The 26,847-nt window shown below is 39.3% G+C and overlaps 1 protein-coding gene across 3 annotated transcripts in view; it reads right to left on the bottom strand.

Annotated features, from left to right (window-relative positions):
• INO80 (INO80 complex ATPase subunit) overlaps window positions 1-24,344 on the bottom strand; it is a 137,800-nt gene extending 113,456 nt beyond the window's left edge. The window contains exon 1 of one of the 3 annotated variants that reach the window (XM_047075301.1): window positions 24,047-24,344. The gene's annotated coding sequence lies outside the window, so the exon portion shown is untranslated. The remainder of the gene's footprint in view (window positions 1-24,046) is intronic. The other 2 variants (XM_047075299.1, XM_047075298.1) reach the window with 2 other exon arrangements.
• Between the last annotated feature and the right edge of the window lie 2,503 nt (window positions 24,345-26,847).

Genomic DNA, 26,847 nt, shown 5'->3' with positions numbered 1-26,847 from the left:
TCCGGTCATGATCTCACAGTTCGTGGGTTCGAGCCCTGCATCGGACTCTGTGCTGACACTGCGGAGCCTGCTTGGGATTCTCTGTCTCTCTTTCTCTCTGCCCCTTCACCACTTGCGCTCTCTCTCCCTCAAAATAAACATTTTTTTTTTAAAGTAAAATACTATAGCCACTATAGAAAACAGTTGGGCACTTTCTTAAAATTTTAAACATAGAGCTACCCATATGACCTAGCACTTCTACTCCTAGTTATTTACTCAAGAAAAATAAAACCACGTGTCTACCCACAGCTTTTAATGTGAACGTTCAGTGGCATTATTCCTAATAGTCAAAAAGCAAAACAATCCAAATGTTTATCAACCAGTGAATAAACAAAATACATATCCACACAATGAAGTATTATCAGCAATAAAAAGGAATAAACAATTGATACATACAACAACATGAATGGACCTCAAAAACATTATGCTGAGTTAAAAAAAAAAAAAAAAAAAAAGGCCAGACAGAAAAGACCACATATTATAGAATTCCACTTACATGAAATAGCCACCAAAGGAAATCTATGGAGTCTGGAAGTACATTAGTGGTTGGCGGTGTATGCAAAAGGAGACTGACTGCAAATGGATATGAGACTTCTTTTTTAGGGAAAGTGGAAATGTGCTAAACACATGCTGTATTGTTGGTTATACAATTGTGTAAGTTTGTTTAAAATCAATGAACTATACATTTAAATGAGGTAAATTTCATATGTAAAATAGCAGTCTTTGTTAACACAAAGAGAAAAGAATGTTAAAAGTTCTTTTTTATAAGGCTTTAATAGGTTCTACTTTTCATTGTGGGAACTAACATGCACCCACTGCAAAAGATTTCAAGGAAACGCTTTTAAAAATACAGCAAAATTCTCCAAGAGAATATATGTAATTCATCTTGACGTACATACATATAAATTAAAGCATATAAAATTGCTAATTGGCCTCTTCCTAAGGTTTTACTAAAAAATAAGTGATCTCATTGTGTCTGGCTAGCTCAGTCGTTGAAGCATGTGACTCTTGATCTCGGAATTGTGAGTTGGAGCCCCACACTGGGTACAGAGATAACTTAAAAATAAAATCTTTAAAAAAAATAACTGACCTTATGTATTTATTTCGGCTGATAATGAAAATGGTCCTAATTAAGGAGGTTTGCAAGTATGACTACAAAGTAATACTGGGTGATTCAAAAAGAACTATTTTCAAATATAATTCCTCAGTAACTAAGCTGTACACGAACATGAAGTCAAAACCAATTTGTCCAAGAAAGACCAAAGTTACTTCTATTACAATGCTCAATAATATGTGGCCCCATGTGACTCCCAGTATGCATCAATTCTTTAGTCTGATTCTCCCAGAATGACTTTGTAAAATATCACCATTGATGGCAGAAATATCAAGCATGATGCACTCTCTTATTTCCACAAGTCTAGAAAAGAGAAGTTGCTACAAGTATGAAGTTTCTGACATATCTCCACAAGAAGTAGTCTTATCATGATACCTGGAAAGTAAGGGAATATTTTTAAAGTGTTCAATTAGATTCTTTTTATTGTGGTAAAATATACATAACCTAGAATTTACCACTTTAATCATTTTTAAGTGTTCAGTGGCATTAAGTACACAGAGTGGTGCCAATCATCCATCAACACCATCCTCCATTATTTTTTAATCGCCTTGAAGATTGGTGGCCTCTCTATTCAACCCAAAAGCCTTGGCCATCTGTTAAAAGGGGCTTCTCTGAGGCATCTGGCTTGCTCAGTCAGTAGAGCTCGCAACTCTTGATGTCAGGGTTGTTAAGTTCAAGCCCCACACTGGGTACAGCAATTACTTAAAACTAATCTGGGGGTAAAAAAAAGCAGCTGCTTCTCTAATAACCTATACTTTCATCTCCTACATTTGTCTCTTATTCTCCACAAAGAAACAGGGCCATGCTAACCTGACCCACCAGCTGTTATCCAACTTCAACAGAGCACAAGACATTTCTCAACAACCGTTTAACCCACCTCTTATCAATTGTTTCTCATTCTCTACAAAGACTATTGCAGTTTCTCTCTTCCTCAAAATTATAAACTCATTCTTTCTTGGAAGAGCTTGAGGAGCAAATCTCTCCAATCTTTTCTATTCCACTGTAGTTCATTCTTTTCTGTACTTTTTCCTTGTAGTATTTGAGTCACAAATAAAAGCCACAAAAAAAGACTATCAGTCTACATTTGTTAACTCTTCAGTCAAGGTGACTCTACATACTGATGCACAGACAGGACTACTTCATTATGTCATCCACTGTGGGTCATGCCCATACAGTCACATTTTAAAATACATACAATACACATATTATTATAAGTTACTTTATTTTTTCCAATGTAGTATAATTGGAGCATTATACTGCCTTTTAAATTTATATACACATAGGTGCGCCTGGGTGGCTCAGTCGGTTAAGCGTCTGACTTCAGCTCAGGTCATGGTCTCATGGTCCATGAGTTCGAGCTCCACATCGGACTCTGTGCTGACAGCTCAGAGCCTGGAGCCTGCTTCGGATTCTGTGTCTCCCTCTCTCTGCCCCTCCCCTGCTCATGCTCTGTCTCTCTCTGTCTCTCAAAAATAAATAAATGTTAAAATTTTTTTAAATTTATATTTACATATAAATTTATATATACTTTTATACAAAATATCTGAAGATTTCATTTCAGGATAGAAAAGAGAATACTATAAAGCATTTTCATAAAAAGGGAAAGTTGGGTCTGAAAAGGATGAAAGACCCACTCTCTCTGATAAAGCACTATTTATCAAAATGGATAAACAGAAGTCAATATTGTTGGCTAACACTTACTTCTGGATACTCTCCAGGTCTCTGACAACTTCTTGGACTAATCCTTCCTTACCTCCTTAATGGAAACTTTATTCTATATGTGGAGTCTACTACAGTTCTGTCATCTATCCTTATCCTTCAGAAAATCTCACCTACTTCCAAATTTGGATTAATACCACTGTATATGGCTGACTTTCTGGCTTCCATCTTACAAAGTACACAATCCACATTTCTAGATGCTTGTTGAATTCTATCCTTGATATACCACTGAACCCTTCAAACTCAAAACTTCTCATCTGCCCCTATACCAGCTAGTTCATCTGTCTTTCCTATTTATACAATAGTTAGCTATTCAGACTCAAAATCTGTGAATCATTTTTACATCACTCTCGACTTCTCTGTTTACAATCTCCATGTCTACTTAATTCTTCTCTAGGGATGATGTCTGGAATCTGTCCTTGTTTTCATTTAGGTTCTTATCATCTCACACCTAGATTACTGCTTCCTAATTTGGCATCCCACCTCCAGGTTCTTCTCGCTCTAATCTACCCTCACAGCAACTGCCAGATCAGTATTCCCAAAACATTGCTCTGATTATGTTGTTATCCCTCAACAGCTTTCCAAAATTCAATAAAGTCTAAATTCCTCTGCCTGAAATTCAAAGACCTTTATCATCTGGCTCCAACTTACCTTTCCAATTTAATCTTTTACTACCTTCTTACACTCCAGACAAGTTAAGAATACCCTGAAGATGTCTCTTAACTTCCTGTCAGACCCATCCCAATCTTCAAGTGTTCTTTAAAATTTATCTGACCACATACTGCCATTTCAAAGACTGAAAGGACTATTAACATATGCTGTTAGAGCCAATTCACCATTGATTGGCCTGCTTCATACCCTGAACTCTGGCTCTTTAAACCTGGTTATCCTCCAACTGGACTCTGATCATATTTCAGAAGCCCTGACTACAGTTTGATATCCATGGTAAAGTGTCTACTCCTAAATCATACTCACATACATCATATTTCCTCACCTGTGTACCCATGTGTGATCCCAGAATGACTGCTTTGCACTGTCTAGTTACTGCAATGTCTTTATGGAAGCTGCCTTGCCTACAAATTATGTTTCTGTAGTAAAAGTCTTACCAAGTTGAACCAAAATCTTTCAAAGACAAAATGAAATATCTCATTGCAGGAAACACTCAGATTATTCCCAAGTAAGACTATTCTCTCTTCTCTGAAGTTCTAAATGGTTGAAAGCCTGGCACTTACATGATAATACAGTCTACTTACTGTATACATGCATGCCTTATTTCTCTTCCTAAACTATAAACTATGTGAGCAAATAGTCCCTATCTCATGAATCTATTTTGGTTCTAGTATTTACAAATGACCACATTAATTTGCTTTTTCACGCAAATTAAAAATCAAAGGTCAAAGCTACGAAACTCTAGTTCTTTTTGTTGTTGTTATTTATTTATTAAGCAGGAAAGCATGTGTGAGCGGGAAGGGGGAGAGAGAGAGGGAGAGAGAATCTTAAGCATGCTCCGTGCTGAGAGCATGAAGCCTGACACAGGACTCAAACTCACGAACTGTTAGATCATGACTGGAGATGAAATCGAGAACTGGATGCTTAGCCAACTGAGCCACCCAGGAGCCCCCAAAACTCTATTTCTGCTACATTCTACATAAAGATCATCTATAGTCCATGACCATATGAGGCCTCTACTCCATCCTGGACACATGACTTGGGGGATGAAAGCTTGAATAAAACAAATGAAAAGATACGAAAGTAGTCAAGTAACAGAAAGTTAAGCAGAATGGGTTCAAACATTCATTATCCACACTTGCTGAACAGGAGAATGCATGTACTAAAAATCTTTCAGGCAATTCCACATAAAAATAGTCTCAGACAATCTTTAGATAAGAGGTAAGAGGTAAGAGGAGAGCAAGGTGTTACTGCTAGACAAGAATCTGAAGGATACCTGCACCAAATGCCAATGCTAACAAGAGGACAGGATTTTTATCTTCTCCCAAATGATAAGCCTGACAAAGATAACTACTTGGAGAGAAAGTCACCCTATCTCTAGATGGAGATGAGCTAAGAAGCACTGTTCAAATGATAGCCTAAACAGCTTTTAGTTTGGTTTAAAATTTTTTCTTTCAATTTTTAAAGAAAGAACAGTTGGCTTTTTACCTTTTTGTCTAACAGCAATGGTAAGAACGTGATATATAATGACCACTTCATAAAGTACTACAAACTGCAATGATGGCCATTAACAATTATTTGTCTTAAGACCTACCCATTTAAACTTTGCATTCTTAAATCTATTTTCACCTCTGATTTCCTCTTTATAGACCATGCCCAAAATTGGTTTCATACCAATCATTTGCAGAAGCACTTCCCAAAGTTTGCTTCTCTGAATACTAGGATCAAGATATTGGAGCACCTGGCTGGCTCAGTCAGTACAGTGCACGATTCTTGATCTCAGGGTTGGAAGTCTGAACTGCATGGTGGGTACAGAGATCACTTAAAAATAAAATCTTTAGCAGTGTCTGGGTGGCTGTCAGTTGAATGTCCGACTTCAGTTCAGGTCATGATCTCTCTGTTCATGGATTTGAACCCTGCATGGGCTCTGCACTGACAGCAGGGAGCCTGCCTGGGATTCTCCCTCTCTCTTTGTCCCTCCCCCACTCACACTCTATCTCTCCCAAAATAAAACGAACTTAAAAAAAATAATATAATAAAAAAATTTTAAATAAAGTCTTTAAAAAATATATTAAATGTCCATTAATACTGAAAATATTAAAGCATTAAAGTTAGGCCTAAGATTTTTTAGTCTTCAATATGCTAATGTGCTCATAATCTCTCTCTAAAAGGCATTCCAAACTTATTTGACTTTTTTAGCAAAATACCAAAAAAAAAAAAAAAAAAAAAAATGGGGCGCCTGGGTGGCGCAGTCGGTTAAGCATCCGACTTCAGCCAGGTCACGATCTCGCGGTTCGTGAGTTCGAGCCCCGCGTCAGGCTCTGGGCTGATGGCTCAGGGCCTGGAGCCTGTTTCCGATTCTGTGTCTCCCTCTCTCTCTGCCCCTCCCCCGTTCATGCTCTGTCTCTCTCTGTCCCAAAAATAAATAAAAAACGTTGAAAAAAAAAACAAACAAAAAAACAAAATACCAATCAAAATAGCTCAGAGAAGACTAGATAGGGCATCAATGATTCAGTCAAATATCTAAATAAAGAGTTCAATTATATCTGCCTTTAAGAAGTAATTCCTAAATTTACCGAAACTAATACAGAAAAGGCCAAATAAAGTTATAGCTCTTAGGAACAGAACTATAGCTATGAAGCATTTGCAGGACTAAAGACAGCCTGTAGGTTACAGGCTGTAGCTTATACCAAAGGCCAAACATTAAGGGAACAAAATAACTGAATTTCCCACCTCAGCTCCCCTATAACTCAGACACTCCATAGCCCAAACTAGTTGTGACTGAAAGTGATCTACTGCATCAGATCCACAGGTTATACTGATAATTTGTAGGACTATGGCACAAATAGCAGGACCAGGCCAAGTAAATGAACTTCGTATTATTTTCATAAATGGAAATAAGACCAAAAAGAAATGAGATATAATTTTCATATGAACATTAAGAGTAACATTTCATTCACTCAGTTATTCAATTGCTGAACTCTAAAGTGCAGTGTAGAAAAAATTGTTTCCTTCAGAATTCAGTTTAATAGAAGAGATAAGACTCAAATAACAATAAAAAAATACACTTGGGAAGTCACTTAAAAGATATACAGATAATGTGCCATTGGAGTTTAGGAAAAAATGATTATTTGTTGAGTGTTAGATCACGTTAAGTGTCACAATAAATTTGTCTCCAACTATAAATTCTTGGGAAGAAGAGTACTTTATTCTGAGGTGGATAGTTTTCCTAAAAATTTGGAAGTTAAAATGTCTTTATTGTAAGCCATAATGGTGATATTAGTGTTTTGTTTTGTTAAATGTCCTTACTTAGAAAAAAAGAAAAAAAAAAAGGGCCAGCATATCTGTCAGTCCCTAAAATTATTTGGTAATTTTACTGTGACCAGGAAATCCAAATTGCTAGGAACCAATCACTGACTTAGCTAGTTGACCTCCGACAAATGGGACATACAGACTCACTTCTGGGCTCTGCCTTCCGACAGTCGTGACTTTCAGCTAATGCACTTTGGTGGGTTTTAGGCTCCCTATTCCAAATGTGGGGAGACTTGTCCTGGCCTAAGCTCTCCCCAGGAATGTTTTAAGGACACATTTTAAGAAACTAAAGACCTTTAGGAAAGGAGGAGTTCAATAAATATACGATATTGTGGCTCCTTTATAAAAAAACAAAACAAAACCAAAAAAAAGGTGGGGGTGCATGGGTGGTTCAATCAGTTCAGCATCTGACTCTTGATTTCAGCTCAGGTCATGATCTCACTGCTACTGAGTTCAAGCCATGTGTCAGACTCTGCACTTATAGCATGCAGCCTGCTTGGGATTCTCTCTTTCCCTCTCTCCCTGCCCATCCCCCCAACTCAAAATAAATAAACTTAAAAAAAAAAAAAAAAGGAATGTGTCACTCCTGACTGTATTAGTCATTAGTTATAAATATCTATATCTTTGATGAGGAAACAGCAGATTAAGATATGGAAGATTCTGAGGCACCTGGGTGGCTCAGTCGGTTAAGCGTCTGACTTTGGCTCAGGTCAGGATCTTGTGGTTGGAGAGGTCAAGCCCCTTGTGGGGCTCTGTGCGGACAGCTCAGAGCCTGGAGCCTGCTTTGGATTCTGTGTTTCCCTCACTCTCTGCCCCTCCCCCGCTCCTACTTTATCTCTCTCTCAAAAATAAATAAATATTTAAAACAAAAAAATTTTTTTAAGATATGGAAGATCATTCTATGTATTTCCAACCAAAAGAACAGAAAATGAATAATTTGACAATCATATAAAATTTAATACTTCCAACTTCCCACCAGAAACAAAAAACAAACAAACAAACAAACAAAAACAAAAAACAACCAGGTCAAATGGCTCCAATGGTGAATTGTATCAAACATTTATATGTTTGTTTATTAGTATCAATTAGTATCAATGCTTCACAAACTCTTCCCGATCACTGAAGAGTAAAGGACAATTGCCATATCACTCTATGTGGCCAGCATTACCCTGATTCCAAAGCCACCCAAAGACATAAGAAAACTACAGACTAATATCCCTTATAGAAACAAAAATCTTCAATAAAATATTGACAAATGATTCTAGCAACATATAAAAAGGATTACACATAATTAACAAGTAGAATTTATCCTACAAATGCAAGGTTTGTGTAACATTTACACATCAACCAATGCAGTATATACCACATTAATAGAACAAAGTATAAAAGCCACCTAAGCATTTCAATTAACACAGAAAAATGACTTGATGGAAGCCAATACCATTTCAAAATAAAAACACTCAATAAATTAGAGATAGAAGGAACTCTCTCAATCTGATAAAAGGCACTTACAAAAGGCTCACATCATTCTAATGTGAAAGAATGCTATCTCCCTTAAAATCAGGAATAAGACAAGATTGCCTACTCTCACAACTCATATTCAAAACTGTACTTAAAAATAAAATTAGGGGTGCCTGGGTGGCTCAGTCAGTTAAGCATCCGACTTCAGCTCAGGTCGTGATTTTATGGTTCGTGGGTTCAAGCCCCTCATCAGGCTCTGTGCTGACAGCTCGGAGCCTGCAGCCTGCTTCAGATTCGGTGTCTACCTCTCTCTGCCCCTTCCCCATTTGGGCTCTGTATCTGCCTCTCAAAAATAAATAAAACATTAAAAAAATATTTTTAATAAAGTAAAAATCAAATTAAATAAATAAAATTCTACTTAAAGTTCTACCCAGAGCAATTAGGAAAACAAAACAAAACAAATAGCACCCAGACTGGAAAGAAGCAAAACTATTATTTATAGAAGACCTGGGGGCACCTGGGTGACTCAGTCACTTGGGCTTCCCACTTCAGCAAAGATCATGATCTCACAGTTTGTGGGTTCGGGCCCCACATCGGACTCTGCTGACAGCTCAGCCTGGAGCCTGCTTCGGATTCTGTGTCTCCCTCTCTTTCTACCCCTACCCTACTCATGTTCTGTCTCTCTCTCTCTTTCAAAAATAAAATAAACATTAAAAAAATTTATAGATGACCTGATCTTATCTAAATAGATAATCCTAAGAAATGCACTAAAATATTATTATAACAAGCTCAGTAATCGTATAATGTACAAGATCAATATACAAAAATCAATAATATTTCTATATACTAGTATTCAACAATTTGAAAATAAAATAAAGAAAATAATTCTATTTACAATAGCATCAAAAAGAACAAAATACAGGAGTGCCTGGTTGGCTTGGACAGTAAAGCACCCGACTCTTGATCTCAAGGTTGTGAGTTTGAGCCCAATGTTGATTGTAGAGATTACTTAAAAATAAAATCTTTTAAAATACTAAAACAAACAAAAAAAAGCAAAACAAAAAAGCCAAAATACTTTGGAATAAATTCAACCAAAGAACTACAAGACTTATATATATACTGAAAACAAGACATTATTGAAAAAAATTAAAGAACTACATAAATGAAAACATATCCCATGGTTCTTGGATCAAATGATTTGATATTCTGAAGATGGTAATGTATCTAGATTAAATATAACACCTATCAAAATCCAAGCTGGCTCTTTTGCAGAAATAGATAAGCTGATCCTAAAATTCATATGGAAATACAAGGGACCTAAGATAGTCAAAATAATTTTGACAATAAAGAACAAAGCTGGAGGGCTCATATTCCCAATTTCAAAACTTACTACATAGCTGCAATAGTTAAGATTTGTGGTATGACATAAGGCTAGACATACAGATCAATGCAACAGAACTGAGAGTCCAGAAATAAACCCTTACATTAAGAGTTAACTGATTACAAACAAGGCTGTCAGGATAATTCAATGGGAAAACAACAGCCTTTTCAACAAATGGTGCTATGATTAGAAAAGTCACATGCAAAAAAATGAATTTGGATCTCTTTACACACAAAAATTAACCCGGGAGAGATAACAGAAGGAAAACATAGGGATAAATCTTCATAACCCTGAATGAGGTAATGGTTTCTTAGATATCCTACAATAGCAAAAGCAACAAAAGGAAAAAAAGATAAACTGGATTTCATCAAAATTAACTTTAGTGCTATAAACAAAACTATTAAGAAACTGAAAACCCACAAATGGGAGAAAAGATTTCCAAATCATGTATGAGCTGAGGGAGTGATATCCCAAATACGTATTTTCATAGACTCTGTGCATTAGTACAGGCATCCACACTGTGAACCAGAGGGAACTATTCTGGTACTAAGACTTCCAGCTGCTTCTGGTATTGCATATGATTCCTTACTTACCAAACAAATGAGAAGATAATGTAGAAAGATCTAGGGTTAAGAACAGTCACAATGAGACATAACCAACTAAGAGAAATGGGGATTACTTAGTTTGCTCCTTTTAGAATATATTAAATTGTTGCTTCCCGTAAAATACTAGAGAGTTAGGAAAGACATTCTTTTTTATTTTATCAGTAAGGGATACTAGTTAAGCACAGCATATGTTACGGGAGCTTTTAGTATCTACCTTAGACTGGGACTGGAGGAGCACAAAAAAATACTTTTAAGGGACATGGCTAGAAATTGGATCCTAACTGACTGCAAAAGAGAACATGTACTAGGATCTTTTGGAGTAATTCTGGATGGGCTTCGAACTTCTCAGACTTCCATGAGAATCCTGATTAAGGTTATGACATTTGTGTGAAAGGGAATTTGTATTTTTATTTGGCATGGAGTTGCAAATGGGGCCCTTAAGCCTGATTACATGTTACAGTATTTGCAATGCCTTCTACAGACTGATTTTTTTAAAAATATTCTTGTAAACTGATAAACAATAAAACCAAGGAATGATTAACAATTTTAGAAGTTTTTAATTTTCATGAAGTCACTTTATCAATATTTTCTTTTATGGTTAGTGCTTTTTGTTTCCTAAGAAATTTTTACCTACTCCAAGATGACAAAGATTTTTTTTTTTTTTTTTTTAATTTTAGAGAGAGTGTGGGAGAGGGGCAGAGGGAGAGACAGAGAATCTTAAATAGGCTCCACGCTTAAATTGGGTTACTTGTTGGGGTGTGGTGACTCAGCTGGTTGAGCGTCTGACTTCAGCTCAGGTCATGATCTCAAGGCTTGTGTGTTCAAGCCTCGCAGCAGGCTCTGTGCTGACAGCTCAGAGCCTGAAGCCTGCTTCTGATTCTGTGTCTTCCACTCTCTCTGCCCCTCCCCTGCCTGTGCTTTGTCTCTCAAAAATAAATAAGCATTTAAAAAAATTTTTTTAATTTAGGTTACTTGCCATTTTATTACTGAGTTTTTAGAGTTAAAATGTGTGGATGCCTGTACTAATGCATAAAGTCCATGAAAACTGCTCCTCTTTGGTTTCCTTTTTTAAAAGCCACAAACAAGTAAAATTGACAAAATTAGCAAAATATCAAGAAATACGGGGGGGGGGGGGGGGGAAATAATTCAAATACCAAAAGAGAAAACATAAGTCTGCACAGGATAAATATTGATAAGAAACTGAATGAAATTCTCATTTAAATAATTTTTTACCTATCCAGTAAAATTTGTTATCAATCTGTTAAGCTGAAATAAAGGTTGCAAGTGACTATTTTGCTAAATCAAAACTATTAAAATATCTTTCAGCAATTCTGCAAAAAAAATAATTGGTAAAAAAAAGGTTTTCATGAACATTTTGAGAAAGAGTAATCTGGTTTTGTAGGGTAGTCATTTCCTGCCCACCATATTATACAATTCAACCAAAAATAAGCTCAATGGCTCAACTGAAAAACATTTCTGCATTCACTAAAATGTTTCAGTGAAATGTTCCAGCTAATCGTAACCATTAAAAAAGCTCTTGGGGAGCCCGGGTGGCTCAGTCAGTTGAGCGTCGGACTTCGGCTCAGGTCATGATCTCACGGTCCCTGAGTTCCAGCCCCGTGTCCGGCTCTGTGCTGACAGCTCAGAGCCCGGAGTCTGCTTTGGATTCTGTGTCTCCCTCTGACCCAACCCTGTTCATGCTCTGTCTCTGTCTCAAAAATAAATAAACATTGGGGCGCCTGGGTGGCGCAGTCGGTTGAGCGTCCGACTTCAGCCAGGTCACGATCTCACGGTCCGTGAGTTCGAGCCCCGCGTCGGGCTCTGGGCTGATGGCTCAGAGCCTGGAGCCTGTTTCCGATTCTGTGTCTCCCTCTCTCTCTGCCCCTCGCCCGTTCATGCTCTGTCTCTCTCTGTCCCAAAGGTGGATAAACGTTGAAAAAAAAAAAAAATTAAAACGATTTGCCTCACTGGGTTCCTATTCTACACTTGTGAAGTATCACAACGAAGCCAATATTCATTCAATATCTTAAAAAAAAAATAAATAAATAAATAAATAAAATAAAATAAACATTTATATAAAACAAACAAACAAAAACTCTCAAAACCAGCCTCAGTTGAAAGCAAAAACTCTAGTTACAGAATGATGGGAAGAGAGGACGAGGGACCTACACTGAATAAGAGCACACTAGCATGGGGGGCTTTTCTGTCTCAGATGCTTTCCTAATACTAGCCCATTTAATCCTCACAGTAATTCAAATCTTATTCTCATTTTAGTATTTTTTTACTTTTTAAGTTCATTTTTGACACAGAGACAAAGCGTGAGTGGGGGAGGGGCAGAGAGAGAGGAAGAGAGAGAATCCCAAGCAGCCTCCACACTGTCAGCACAGAGCCCAACTCCGGGCTCAAACCCACAAACCAAGAGATCATGACCTGAGCCAAAGTAGACGCTTAATCAACTGAGCCACTCACACTCCCCAAAACTTATTCTCATTTTAGTTAAGCCAAGTAATTTGCCCAAGCTAGAATAAGAACTCAGATCTATTATTGGTTAACACCAAATTCCCAACTCTTCACCACCAGACTGCTATAACAAAAACAAAGAAAAGAAGCCTCGTGATTTGGGTGACCATACCTCCCAGCTGGTTTGCCCAAGACAGAAGTTCATGCCTACTGTTTGTCCCTAAGCAAAATTACTAATAATCCCTCTCCTTTCACTTTCACAAGTATCCACCTTTGAACAATAAATTTTTAGTCACCCTAACACATGGCAGATGAGAAGTAAATCAATCACAGAGCAATCTTTTAAATAAAATCCTAGTTGAACCAAAACTTTCCTTTCAGACCATCAAATATTCACTAAGAGGTTATCATATACCAGAAACTGAATGAGAAGACTTGTCCTCAAGGAACAGAGGCAGACAGAGCCCTCTACAAGCAGGCCAGAAAAAATCTGCTCAAAGGGATCACTGCAAGAGCCTGAGAACAGTCTAGCAATTTAACAAGCCCAGAGTTTACCCAAAGCACAAAGTTTCAGAAATAATTAACACCTGCATTTAAAATTTTTTTTGTAAAGAGGGAGAAAGCATGAGCAGGTGAGGGGCAGAGGGAGGGAGAGAATCATAAGCAGGCTCCACACGCAGCACAGAGAAAACGTGGGGCTCGATCCCACAACCCTAGGATCATGACCTGAGTCGAAATCAAGAGTCAGTCAACTGACTGAGCCACCCAAGCGCCCAACACCTCCATTTTAAATAGAATGAAAAACCCCTGGCCAAAAAAGGAAAGACCTTTCATAAATCTCTAAAAAGACAAAGAGAAAATATTTTGGCCTATCCCACAGGTCTAGTGTAAGAAAAAATGCTTACCCACATTTTCCCTTTCCTAGTGTTCTTCATTAATGAAATTGGACTACTATTATGCCAAAATGAAGTATGTTACCAAAAAGAAAAAATTTAAAATGCATTTGATTTCTTCTAGAAAAGTATGATTTCAACTTCCTAGAAGAGTATCTTCACCAAGATAGGGAATAAACACCTTATCAGAATGAAAAAAAAACAAAAAAACAAAAAAACGCCTATTACTGCAACTGCCTCTTGGAGTTCCATAGTATAAATAATAGAATCTTTAGTCAAACAAGCTCAACCCCTATTTATTAAGCATTTAGGGTTTATATATTACTAATCAAAAAATCCAAAAGGGAGGAAATGTTTCCTGAGGTATCGAATGGACCTTTCCACATGGTAACTTAAAAAATTTTTTTCTGGGGTGCCTGGGTGGCTCAGTCGGTTGAGTGTCCCACTTCAGCTCAGGTCATGATCTCACGGTTTGTGAGTTTGAGCCCCGCATCGGGCTCTGGGCTGACAGCTCAGAGCCTGGAGCCTATTCCAATTCTGTGTCTCATTCTCTCTCTGCCCCACCCCTAAACATGCTCTGTCTCTCTCTGTCTTAAAAAAAGTAAAACATTAAAAAAAAATTTTTTTTTTTCTAATGTTTATTTTGAGAGAGAGAGAGAAAGAGAGAGAGGATCCAAAGCACGCTCCACGCTGACAGCAGAGAGCCCAATACAGAGCTCAAACTCAGGAACTATGAGATCATGAACTGAGCTGAAGTCAGATGCTTAACTGACTGAGTCCCTCAGGAGTCCCATTCTTTTTTTCTTCTAGTGAAAAACACCCAATCTGAACTAATAACAATTCATCACATTAAAAATTTGAAAACAGGGGCACCTGGGTGGCTTAGTCAGTTGAGTGTCCGACTGTTGATTTCAGCTCAGGTCATGATCTGACAGTTCATGTGTTCAAGCCCTGTGTCAGGCTCTATGCTGACAGCACAAAGCCTGCTTGGGATTCTCTCCCTCCCTCTCTCGCTCTCTGCCCTTCCCCCCCCAAAATAAATAAACTCAAAAACAATTTTTTTGAAAACAAAACTGAAGAGATCTTACTGAAGAACCAGTGATTTCAACAACTTTTACAGTTAGATCCATGAAAACACTTACCTTTTCCAGAAATGAGAAAAATGAGAAAAAGATGCTTCCATATGAGAGCAATTAAAGGACAGAGATCGACAACCCAGAAATCTTAACAAACTCAGTTCATTCCTCAGCAAAGGGAAGACAGCATTAGCTTAATAGTTACTCGTGAAAAAGAGGGATCCCTCACAAAGTGCTGGGAAAATTTAGCTATCGATTCCATACAGTTAATTCTTCATTATCATAGGAGAGATGGTAAAAGGTCATTATTGAGAATAAAAAGTAAAAGACATCCAGGGGCGCCTGGGTGGCTCAGTCGGTGGAGCGTCTGACTTTGGCTCAGTCATGATCTCACAGTTTTTGAGTTCGAGGCCCGTGTCGCGCTCTGTGCTGACAGCTCAGAGCCTGGAGCCTGCTTCGGATTCTGTGTCTCCTTCTCTCTCTGCCCCTCCCCAGCTTGTGCTTTGTCTCTCAAAAACAAATAAATGTTAAAAAAAAAAATTTTTTTTTAAGTAAGAGACATCGTCCATAAACAGCCAATATTTCCAAAATTCACAGTATTTAGTTTTCTTATACTAAAAGTCAATTTTCATTTTGGAAGTGACACACTAACAGAGAAATTCTGTGGAACTATGTTCTCCAAAGAAGCCTGAGAAACCTAAGTTCAGGTAATTCATGTTAGGGACAAACATCTGTAAATAAGCACGAGTTGAACTATATACTAAATTATAAATTAATCTTGCTTTTCAAGCGTTAAACATTTAAGTCACTTAGGTGTGTAATGATTTTATTAACACTAAATACATTTACTCTCACTCTCTTCATTATACAGTCATTATACAGTATACACAGTCACTATACAGTCTACAGTCAATTAGAACAAGGTAGGTATGTTTACATCAAACTATGTGCTCAATAAAACACTTGTTAAATTGAAGTTAGACTTTTTCCTCTCTTCAACAGAAGCCTGGGGGGTGGGAAGGGAGACTTGATTACAAACAATTCCAAGTGGGATTCCAAATTTTCTGACCTTGTATCAAATACTACTGTAATAAAGAGGCTATATACACATTCTTTTGAGAGCTATGTGCCAAATATTTTATACGTACATGCACTTTATATTTGCATGAATTCATTTAATCCTTTTATGACACAGGCACTATTATAACTTCCATTTTACATAGCCAGAAGTGGCAGAGCCAGGTCTGAAATCCAAGAAGTCTGACTCCAAAGTCTCACATACTTAAACTCCAGTATTGTCACAAGGACCTCAAGCAAACCAGAGGCTCCTGGGGCACAACACTATGTTAATGGAGTATTCTAAGCAGGATATTCATTTATTCATTTAGTTACAACATTACAGACTTGGAAATATTGATTTTATATTATGAGTTATAATCCAATGCTGCTTTGTTTACTTTGCTGCTCAAATCATACCAGTTTTGGCCACTGAGAGTTCTCAGCAGGCTCCTGTGCTCCTCTGACTTATCCTTATCATGCAATTGTGTTGTTGTGGTGATGGGTGTTAGAGTACTTCCCTACTTTCTGGCACTACAAGATGTTCCAGGCTCATCTTGTATATTTCCTGCCCAGTCCTATAATCAGTCATTTCTCCAAGGAGCTCTTGTTCCTTGTATTAAATAACGACATTATTCACAATTGATCTATGGAGTCAATGCAATTCCAATTAAAATACCAATTAAAATTTCGGGGCACCTAGTTGGCTCAGTCAGTTAAGCATCCAACTTCAGCTCAGGTTATGATCTCATGGTTCAAGAGTTTAAGCTCCTGTCTGTTGTCAGCACAGAACCTGCTTCAGACCCTGTTTTCCTCTCTGCCCTTCCCACACTTGTTCTCTCTCTCTCTCTCTCTCCCTCCCTCTCCCTCAAAAATAAACTTTTTAAAAAATCTTTTAAAAAATGGTATTGGAAATGAAGATCTAGGTACTAGGTGTTGCTACTGGGTTTCCTTCAACCTTCTCAGCGGACACAGCACAGAAATATATGTGGGTATAAATCCAAGCTTGTATACATACACATACATGACTATTTCAATATGTAACCATCTGTGTTAAGCTAAAAATATGAGTTCATGCTGATGTCCCCAACTCCTATCTATTACCACATGAATCATTCTAGCCTCCGTCCCTTGCTTATCTGTAAATTCACACTCTAACAGTGAGAAGAAACCTGTTTCTTGCCATCCATTTACTTAATTGTTCAATTGCAATATACATGTATATCAGTATCAGAATTAACCTGCACCTTCATGGGATACAACTTTTATCAATTAGACTACAGTGCTTATGTGCAATTCCTTTTGTCTTAGATTCCACTCACTTCCAAGCTTACTTAGGTCAGCAACTCCCTTCCATTTTCAGTGAGGCTGTTTCATATATTTCTAACACAATTAAATACTCTTGTCACAGTCTGCACTCCTTCCTGGGATCTCTCTACCTCCAAAATGATTTTTATTTGTACACATTAAAGTTTACATTGCGCTGTAAAGCCCTATGGGATTTGAAAAATGCATAATGTCATGTATCCACTATTACAGTATCCAAAATAATAGTTTTATCAAGAAGCACTTTAACTGCAGGGGCACCTGGCTGGCTTAGTCAGAATATGCAACTGCTGATGTCAGGGTAGTGAGTTCAAGCCCCACACAGGGTATGGAGCCTACTTTAAAAATAAATTACAAAGTACTACACTCTTCTAAGGAAGCAGCATGGTTGGGCAGAGAAGTTGAAGTCAAAAACTGTAAGTTTAATGCTATCAACAAGCCACAGATAGACTTTAGGACTATCAGCTATCCTCTCAAGGTTCCAACAGCTTCATTATAAAATGAGGAGTTCACTGAGATGATAATAATATATAACATTTATAGGGGCACCTGGGTGGCTCAGTCGGGTTAAGCGTCCAACTTCAGCTCAGGTCATGATCTTGTGGTTTCGGGTTCGAGCCCCGCATCAGGCTCTGTGCTGACAGCTCAGAGCCTGGAGCTGCTTCGGATTCTGTGTCTCCCTCTCTCTCTCTGCCCCTCCCCACTCACACACTCTCTCTCTCTCAAAAACAAATAAAAATTTAAAAAGTTTTTTAATAAAAAGTAATAATATATAACATTTATTAACACTATGTGTCAAGGATGGTGCTAAGCACTTAACAGGTTATCTTATTTATTTCTTAGAACCATATCAAGTAGATACTATTATTATCCCCATTTAATAGATGGCATTAGGCTTTATACTAACTTGCACAAGATCTCCTAGCCAGAGTTGTAAAGACTCTAGAGCAGGAGTCAGGACAGTATGGCTTGCATATCAAATCCAGCCCACTGCCCTTTTCTTATTCCTGATAGATAAGAATGTTCTTTACATTTTTAAATAAGTGAGGGAAGAAAATCACTATTTCATGACACATGAAAATTCTATGAAATTAAAATGTCAGTGCCCATAAATGAAGGGCAGAGTTGAATGGCTCCAACAGAGAAGGTATGACCAGCAAAGCATATGATTTATTTGACCCTTTACAGAAAAACTTTCCTGAGCCCTACCCCAAAGCCTGGTCTTCTGTTATATTCTAAGAATGATTCTAAAAAAGGCAAACTATTACTAACATTAGAATAACATGCAGGACAGAAATATTTTAGACCCTGAACTAAAATATGTCATGTTGCAAAATACCACATCTCTGAGTTATCTTAAATATTGACATCTAGTGGTATTCATTACATAAACACAAAGGTTAATGCATTGTAACTATTTTCTTTATTGGTGCATTTTTTCCCTGCCTTATCTTAAAAAAGATTTGAGACTCTTCCTACTCAAAAAAGTTCTGATTTCAACACTTTACAAACTAAAATTTTAGTTTGTAAAATTAAACTGTCAAAAAAGAACGTTACTTGTAATTACAGCTAACACTTGTGGAGAAACTATGTGCCAGAGACCATTCTAAGCAATGTACTCATTTATTTCTCACAATTACCCTCTATGAAGTAGGTACTATTACTCTCCTAATTTAACAGATGAAGACAGTGAGGCTTAAATGGCTTTCCAGAGATCATACAGTTAATAAGAGAGTTAAAATTCGAACTCAGGTTATCTGGCTCTAGGATCTAGAAGGGGCTTGGTATAATATACTGCCACTGGATTACAATGCTTCTGTTAACAAGGTAGAACAGGGCCTTTAAACATATGAAAAAAATGTATTTTTTTTAAAACAGACAAAAAACTACTACTAATTCCTATCAACAACTCAAAAGAAATATTTAGGTTTATACTTCCCCATGGCACCTAGAGTTTGCATAACCCTGTGTTTATCTTTGCAGAGCCCCTCTGTACTCTCCACACATACACATACAAGTGGATTAATTCTCTTGTACATCCCCAGAATCTACCACAGTCCCTTGAGTGTGGCAGATGCTCAACAAATTGTTGTTGGGAAAATCAAAAAGCACTCATTAGGTGTTCAATGAATATTTATCTAATGAACAAAATAAGGAGTTACATGAACCATTAGGTACAAGCATCATCAAATGGCTTGCTGACCTGAAATGAACTAGGACTGGATCATAAAAGTCTCTGGCTTTATAACCATAACATTGTGTCTGGTTTGTTCTTGAACCTTAACCATCTTCCTTGCTAGTAAGTTTCATAAACAAACCACTCATTATACACCTGTCAAACAATATTCATCCTTCAAACTGATTCTAATTTTCCAGGATTATAATGCATGTTTTTATCTAATTCAATTTAATTTAATCATAGTCCATCCCAGTCTTCATCATTTCAATATGGAGTCAAATTTCTTTATCTTCACATGTAAGCCCTACCATTGCCTTCATCATTTATACTGCCATTTTCTGGAAACTTCCCTCCTGTTTATTTTGACATTTTATTTTTCAGTAATCTCTAAACCCAATGTGGGACTTGAACTCACGACCCTGAGATCAAGAGTCACATGCTCCTCCAACTGGGCCAGTTAGGCACCCCTTAATTTATTATTTCCTGAAGTGCAGTAATTGAAATCCATCCTATAGTCTAAGAGTAGACGTAACTGTGGTTTTGTACCAAGATAACGCAGTCCGTTTATTTTTTCATGCCTTTCCAGGGAATGACTAACATTTTGTCGGCCTTTCTGACAACACTCAGGCAACATTCTCAGGAATAAACTGAGCACCTGAACATCCTTTTTACCATATTGATGTTTACTAGCCATTTCTCTGTTCTTGCACAAAACTGTGAAAGATTTATCCTGTTTATTCTACTTAGCCACTAACCTCTTACACAAAAGAGCTAGCTGTCACATACAAACCCAGAGGTACCTTATTTGTTCTTTTACAAGAATATCCTTAGTACCATTATCAAAAGATGACTCTATACTTGAATACGCAGAGACAATCCCATATACCATACAGGTTGTTCCTACTACATAGTTTCCCTTCTCCCAAATCAAAACTAAATGTGTATCATAGGGGATCATAGGGGAGCCAGGGTGGTTCAGTCAGGTGAGTGTCCAACTCTTGATTTTGGCTCAGGTCACAGTATCGCAGTTCGTGGATTCAAGCCCCAAGTCAGGCTCCACACTGACAGCACGGAGGAGCCTGCTTGGGATTCTCTCTCTTTCTCTCTGTCCCTCCCGTGCTTGTGCTCATGCTCTCTCTCTCTCAAAATAAATAAACTTAAAAAAAAATTTTTTTAAATGAATGTATGGGGCACCTGGGTGGCTCAGTGGGTTAAGAGTCCAATTTTGGCTCAGGTCATGATCTCACAGTTCGTGAGTTCCAGTCCCGCATCAGGCTCTGTGCTGATACCTCAGAGACTGAAGCCTGCTTAGGACTGTGTCTCCCTCTCTCTTTGTCCCTCCCCCACTGGTGCATATGCTCTCTCTCTCAAAAATAAATAAACATTAAAAAAAAATTTTTAAATAAATGTATGTCATAGCTTTTGGCGTATTCCCTCACAGACAAAAATAAACCAACATTCATCAATATGCTGTCTTACAGTTAACATGTCATTTAATCTCAGAACTGAAAATTATTATTCCCATTTTACAGATAAGGAGAACTGAAACTCAAAAATGTTGAGTAGCTTACCCAGTGGTTAAGTGGGACTCAAAACCCAAATCTTTTTTTAGTCTAAAAACAATGTCTTTCCATCACATTACCAGGTTTCCCCTTAGCTAAACTATCACTTGCTTTTCCCATAAGAAGTCATGTTCTTGAGAATATGAATTTAAGAGTCCACATCCTACTTCTTGTTATGGAAACCACTGGTTTGCCCCACATGAAATCACTTATCTATGCATCCAGGCCTCTCTAAGACAAAGGCTTTCTTAAACTAGGGTCCATAAACTTGGATGAGGAAAAATTCACATTCTTATTTTTGCTAAACTGTAACTGAAAATAGCATTTCTTTCATTTCTGAATGTAAGCAGCACACGCCAACTTTTACTATTTGTTTCAGTAATAAAAAGCATATTTCTTACATCATTAATGCGTGAACTATATTTTATACATTTAAATGTCATATTCTGAGAAGGTGTTCACAGGTTTTTTTAGACTGCAAAGGGGTCCAGGGCACATAAAAAATGTTAAGAACCCTGCTCAATAGACTGTCACACAGGCTGTCAAATCCTTGGGTAGTGAAGGTTTATAAAATTACGTCACACAGTTGATTCCCAGTCTTTTAGTCCCTTAAAAATATGAATAGCATTTAGTTCCAATGATTTATTTACTTTTACTTTTTTTAAATGTTTATTTGTTTTTGAGAGAGAGAGAGAGTGGGGGACAGAGGATCCAAAGTGGACTCTGTGCTGACAAGAGTGAGCCCGACACGGGGCTTGAACCCCCCCCAACCGCAAGATCATGAACTGAGCCGAAGTTAGACACTCAACCAACTGAAACAGCCAGGCACTCCCCCAATGATTTTTTAATATCTGTCAATTACATTTATAATTACTGATCTCCTACTTCTGACCTAACAAATATGGAAATCTCTCTTATGTACTTATTAAATCCAGGCATTATGCTTTGTGATCTTTTCAACCCTAACAAACCTACCACATCATGATTAGCAAGTGAATCGAATGCTTCTATAAGTGAATTTCTAACTTAACATGAGCCATAGTCTGAATGTTTGTGACGCTCTCCCGACCATCATATGTTTAAATCCTAACTCCAAAGATGATAGTATTAGGTGGGACCAGAGCCCTCAAGATTAGGATTAGTACCCATAATAGGTATTTAGTATTACCAACTCTTCTCATTCTCTGTATGCTACAGCCTATCATGTCAAAATGTTTATGCTTAAGATTCAACTTTAACACTTGCCAACTTTAAAACGTCATTTTCCCACACAAATTCAATTTCCTATTAAACCTATCCCATTCTGAACTCTCGAAAATTCATTGTACCCCAGCATTAACATTTTGTGTGAACTTATATATTGACACGTTAAACCTCGAAGCCAGTTTTAATCTTCTTCAGGGCAGCAAGATGTCTATTATTGCCTCTCTAGCCCCATGTCTACACAAGAAACAGCGGTCAAAAGCTGTTATGATGCCTTTCCTTGGTAGTACCATGACAAACTCTTATTACGTGAAATCATAACACCATAGTTTATTGTCTGTTGCTTACACTTAATCAGATGTTCACCTTGATGTACTCAAAACTGTTTTTTATCAGTCATAAGCTTTTCTAATCACGTTTGTGCTCTTTACAGTTACCTATTAAAAGACACGGATCTTTGAAAATTAGTTTGGATTCTTCTGAAACAAAATAAAGAGGAAAAAAACACAGTAAACTAAAGTAACAGAATTTAACCATTAAAAACACAAATTTACTTTATTATCTAGTAAGGTATGTGACTTTTACCACATTTAATAACCTCACATTGTTGATTTATAGGAAGAGCTTGAGAATTTCAAGCATAAAACACAAAGGGAATGGATTATTACTGGCAGCAAAAGGGAACAAAGTCCTGACACATGCTACCACATGGATGAACATTGAGAGCATGTCAAGTGAAAGAAGCCACTCACAAAAAGACACATATTGTATGATTCCCTTTATACCCAGTATCCAGAATAGACAAATCTACAAAGACAGAAAATACATTAGTGGCTCCTAAGGGCTGCGGGAAGGGTTGATGGGGTAGTGACTACTAAGGTGGCTTTTTGGGGTGACGAATTACATAGAGTTGAAAGATGTACAATTAACTCTGAATATATTAAAAATCACAGAAGTGTACACTTAAAAAGGTTGAGTCTTTTGGTATGTGAATTATATTGCAATAAAGCTGTTGCCTGAAAATAAAACGCCACCACTAGCAAACCAGAATGAAAACCTCCTTGGGAAAGGCAATCATGAAAGTCACTGACTGGAAAAGTAAGCTGTTACCTGTGATTTTAGCAAAGTCAACCTCCTAATTTTCTCCCATTCCTCCCAACAAGTAACCTGCTAATTCCATCTCCCATTCCTACCAACAAGTACCCGAACATAAAACTAGGCAGTGTATGTATGAATCAAAGAATTTGCGAACAGTTGGCTGCAAACTAAAATAGTGAGTGCATTCTTAGGCTCTATCACTCCTAAACTGTAGGGGGCTTCCACCCTCGCTGATTACGGAAGTAGTAGTTTTCATCAGCTAGCTCAAGAAGGAATGTCAAAATAGGATGACACTTGCCTGGACACCCTACAAAAGCCTAAAAGACCACAATGGGTGTCCCCTACGCACTCCTAAGTATGTGCACGTGTTAGGCTGTCCCCACCTAACACCAACAAGCAGCACGCACCATTCACCCACATCCCAACTTGCTCCCCATAAACTGACACACTATCAAGCTCTTAGATCTCATTTGTTTCAGAGGACAGATAAAGACCTCACGGAGTCCCCACTCGAGCCTAGCCCCCGCCCTGACCCACCCCACCCCCAAACCCACACACGTGTTAGCCCGACACCGCCCCACCGGGTCCCACGTGCACCTGGTCTAACACACTCCCCACGTGTGGGCGCCCCACGGGCTTCCTCGGCTATCTGAGGTCACCGCGTGACCCCAGGCCTCTAGAGGTATAAAAGGGGGAAGGACGAGGCCCAGGTCCCTGAGGTCCCAACACTACGGGGAGTGTCCACACCCATCCTCCCTATTAACCCCAACAAATCCAAGGGCCGGGGGCGACGGCCCCTTTAAGACGCGGCCCAGTCGTCGCCCGCAGAGAGGGGCGCAACGGGGCCTACACAAATCCCCCTCCGTTCGCCCGCCCACGTCAAGTCGCCTCACCTCGGGCCGCCGGGCCCCGCCGCCGCGGCGGCGGCGGAGGGGGGGCGGGGTGCGGGCGGGGTCCGAAGGGGGGGGTCGCCCCGCCGACGGTGGAGCTGCGGTTCGCTCTCTGAGGCTGTGGGACGGTGACTGCGTTGGGCGTGGACGCTCCTAGCTCGCTCCCTCGGCGGCTCCTGGGACCCCAAGATGGCGGCGGCGCTGAGGCGGCTGCGGGCGCTGGGCCGGCGGCGGCGGCGGCCACTTTCACTCACTGAGAGGAGCGGAGCAGGGACACGGGGAGCCATGGCGGGGGGGAGGAGAGGCGCCATAGCCAGGCCAGAACAATCGAGCCGCTACTCAGCTAGCTTACCCCCGCCCCGCCCACGCTCACTGTTCTTCGCCAGCCCGTGGCCTCTCGCAGTGCCGCTGCCGTCGGCCTCGTGCAGCTCGCACCCCGCCGCTGCCGCCTGACGCCCAGAGCGGACTGGGGTTCGGGGGGAGACCCTGATCCATGCCATCTGAGTGCAGATTGGTCGGGGCTGGGACTGGCGAAGATTGCCGAAAGGCGGCGGGGAGGAGGAGGAGGATGTCATCGCTAGAGTGAGCAAGCAGATCTCGCGGGAGCAAATGTCGCGAGACCTCTCCAGTCCTGCAACCGCCGGAGAAAGGTTACTTTCCCCGGAAGTAACGTCAATCTAAACGGCCTGGGATCCTGGGAGTATTTGTTTCCGCAGGCAGGAGTTGGGAGGGTGCTTATGATTAGTTTGTTAGAGGCCACCGAACACTGAGATCACTTGAGGGAAGGGTTAGGCTCCGGTGTGATAGTTTATCCTGTTTGCAGCCACTGTAGGCGGGTTGGGAAAGTACCTGCTGTGTAGAGCCACTCTTTCAATACGGTACAGGTTTGGGCTTCCCTTTAAGGCTTAGGGACCAAGATCACGATGCTGTGGCCTCGTTAGGTAAATGCCTAGGTGGATCTTTAGGAATCAAGGACTTGAGAACACATAAAACTGTCATCGGAAATGTCTTTCTGTTCTCACACGCACCGAATGAGCCTGATGTCTGTGCCAGCTCCACAGTGCAAGCCCCGTGCTAGCCACGTTTACTAAAGTTAGTGAGATTCAGTTAACAGGATCTGTGATTAGAAGTACCTAGTGAAGCCTAACTGAAGATAAGGATTAGATTTTCCTACAAGTGAACTATGCTGCAGTATTTGTTTCCTCACATTTAATGCTTTAAATCCTTTGGATCTGGCCCTTAGCATTTAAGCAGAACAGCATTTCCTTAAGGTCATTAAGTAGACTCTACATGTGCTAAATTCACTGCACTTCTAAAAAGTTAATTTTGAAAAAAGTTAATTTTGCTTAAAGGCAAAAATATGGTACTTTGCGTAAGAAAGAAGGGGACGTAGGGAAACGCAAGTATCTGCTCATTGGCGGGGTGGGGGGGTGGGGCTAATAAACTAAAGTGATTGGTGTCTGGCAGGAGAGGAGGGTGGGAATAAGGGGAGGAGTGGAAACGGTAGCAGGATTGAGGAGGGAGTGGCAAATACTGTTGTAAAGGACTGATTTTTTTTTTTTAATGTTTTTACTTATTTTTGAGACAGAGAAAGAGTATGAGCCGGGGAGGGGGGGGGGGGACCCAAAATCCGAAGCAGGCTCCAGGCTCTGAGCTGTCAGCACAGAGCCCGACGCAGGGCTCAAATTTACAGACTGTGAGATCAGGACGTGAGCTGAAGTCAGACGCTCAACCAACTGAGCCACCCAAGCGCCCCAGTAAAGGACTGATTCTTAAAACCATAGTTACGTTTCACATACCCCCAATTAAACACCTAAAACCAACTAAGATAATATTTGAGTAACAATGAGCTGACTGTAGTATAGACCAAAAGGAAAAGAATAAAGGGGATAAAGTCAGTAATCCCCTAGAGGGACCAAAATGCAGGTAGTAGAATCTTAAAGTTCAAGTGTGGGTTGACTGTTTTATTTCTTTTCTATTGCTGTGCTAATTACCACAAATGCAGTGGCTTAAAATAACACGAATTTAGTATCTTACAGTGCTATAGATCAGAAGACTGATAGAGGTCTCAAAATGGGCTAAAATCTCAAGGTGTTGGCAGGGCTGCCTTACTTCCTGGAAGCTCTTTGGGAGAATTACTTCCTTTTCTACCTTCTAGAGGCTGCTCCCATTCTTTGGCTTGCAGTTCCAAAGCCTCCATTTGCAGAGCCAGCAATGGCAGGTTGGGTTCTTCTCACATCGTATCCAGCCAACTCTTACCCTTTTTCAGCACCCTCGTGATTATATCAGACCCACCAAGATAATCCAGGATAATCTCCCTGTTTTAAAATCAATTGATTAGCAACCTTAAATTCACCTGAAACCTTAATTACCCTTTGCAATATAACCTAACATTCGCAGGTTCTGTGGACATCCTGAGGGAGAGGACGTTATTTTGTTCCCTGCATCTGTCCTAAAACCTCTGAAGTACAACTCTTGTTTTCATCTGTGATTCTCACACTAAAGTCCAGCTTTTTCCAATCTCTAATGCAGTCTTACATTTTTTAAATAATTTATTGTTTTTTTTAGTAATCTCTACACCCAACTTGTGGCTCAAACTCACAACCCCAAGATCAAGAGTTGCATACTCTTCCAACTGAGCCAGCCAGGCATCCCTACAATCTTACATTCTTGATTAAAAGTATGTACATTCTTGGGGTGCCTGTGTGGCTCAGTCGGTTAAGTGTCCAACTTTAGCTCAGGTCATGATCTTGTGGTTGGTAAGTTCCAGCCCACACGGGGCTCTGTGCTGACAGCTCAGAGCC

Source organism: Lynx rufus, unplaced genomic scaffold (assembly GCF_022079265.1).
Source record: "Lynx rufus isolate CCGP_SWC_20201006 ecotype Redwood Valley unplaced genomic scaffold, mLynRuf1.p SCAF_13, whole genome shotgun sequence".
Classification (NCBI taxonomy): domain Eukaryota; kingdom Metazoa; phylum Chordata; class Mammalia; order Carnivora; family Felidae; genus Lynx; species Lynx rufus.
This window is presented reverse-complemented; position numbering and strand designations above follow the sequence as displayed.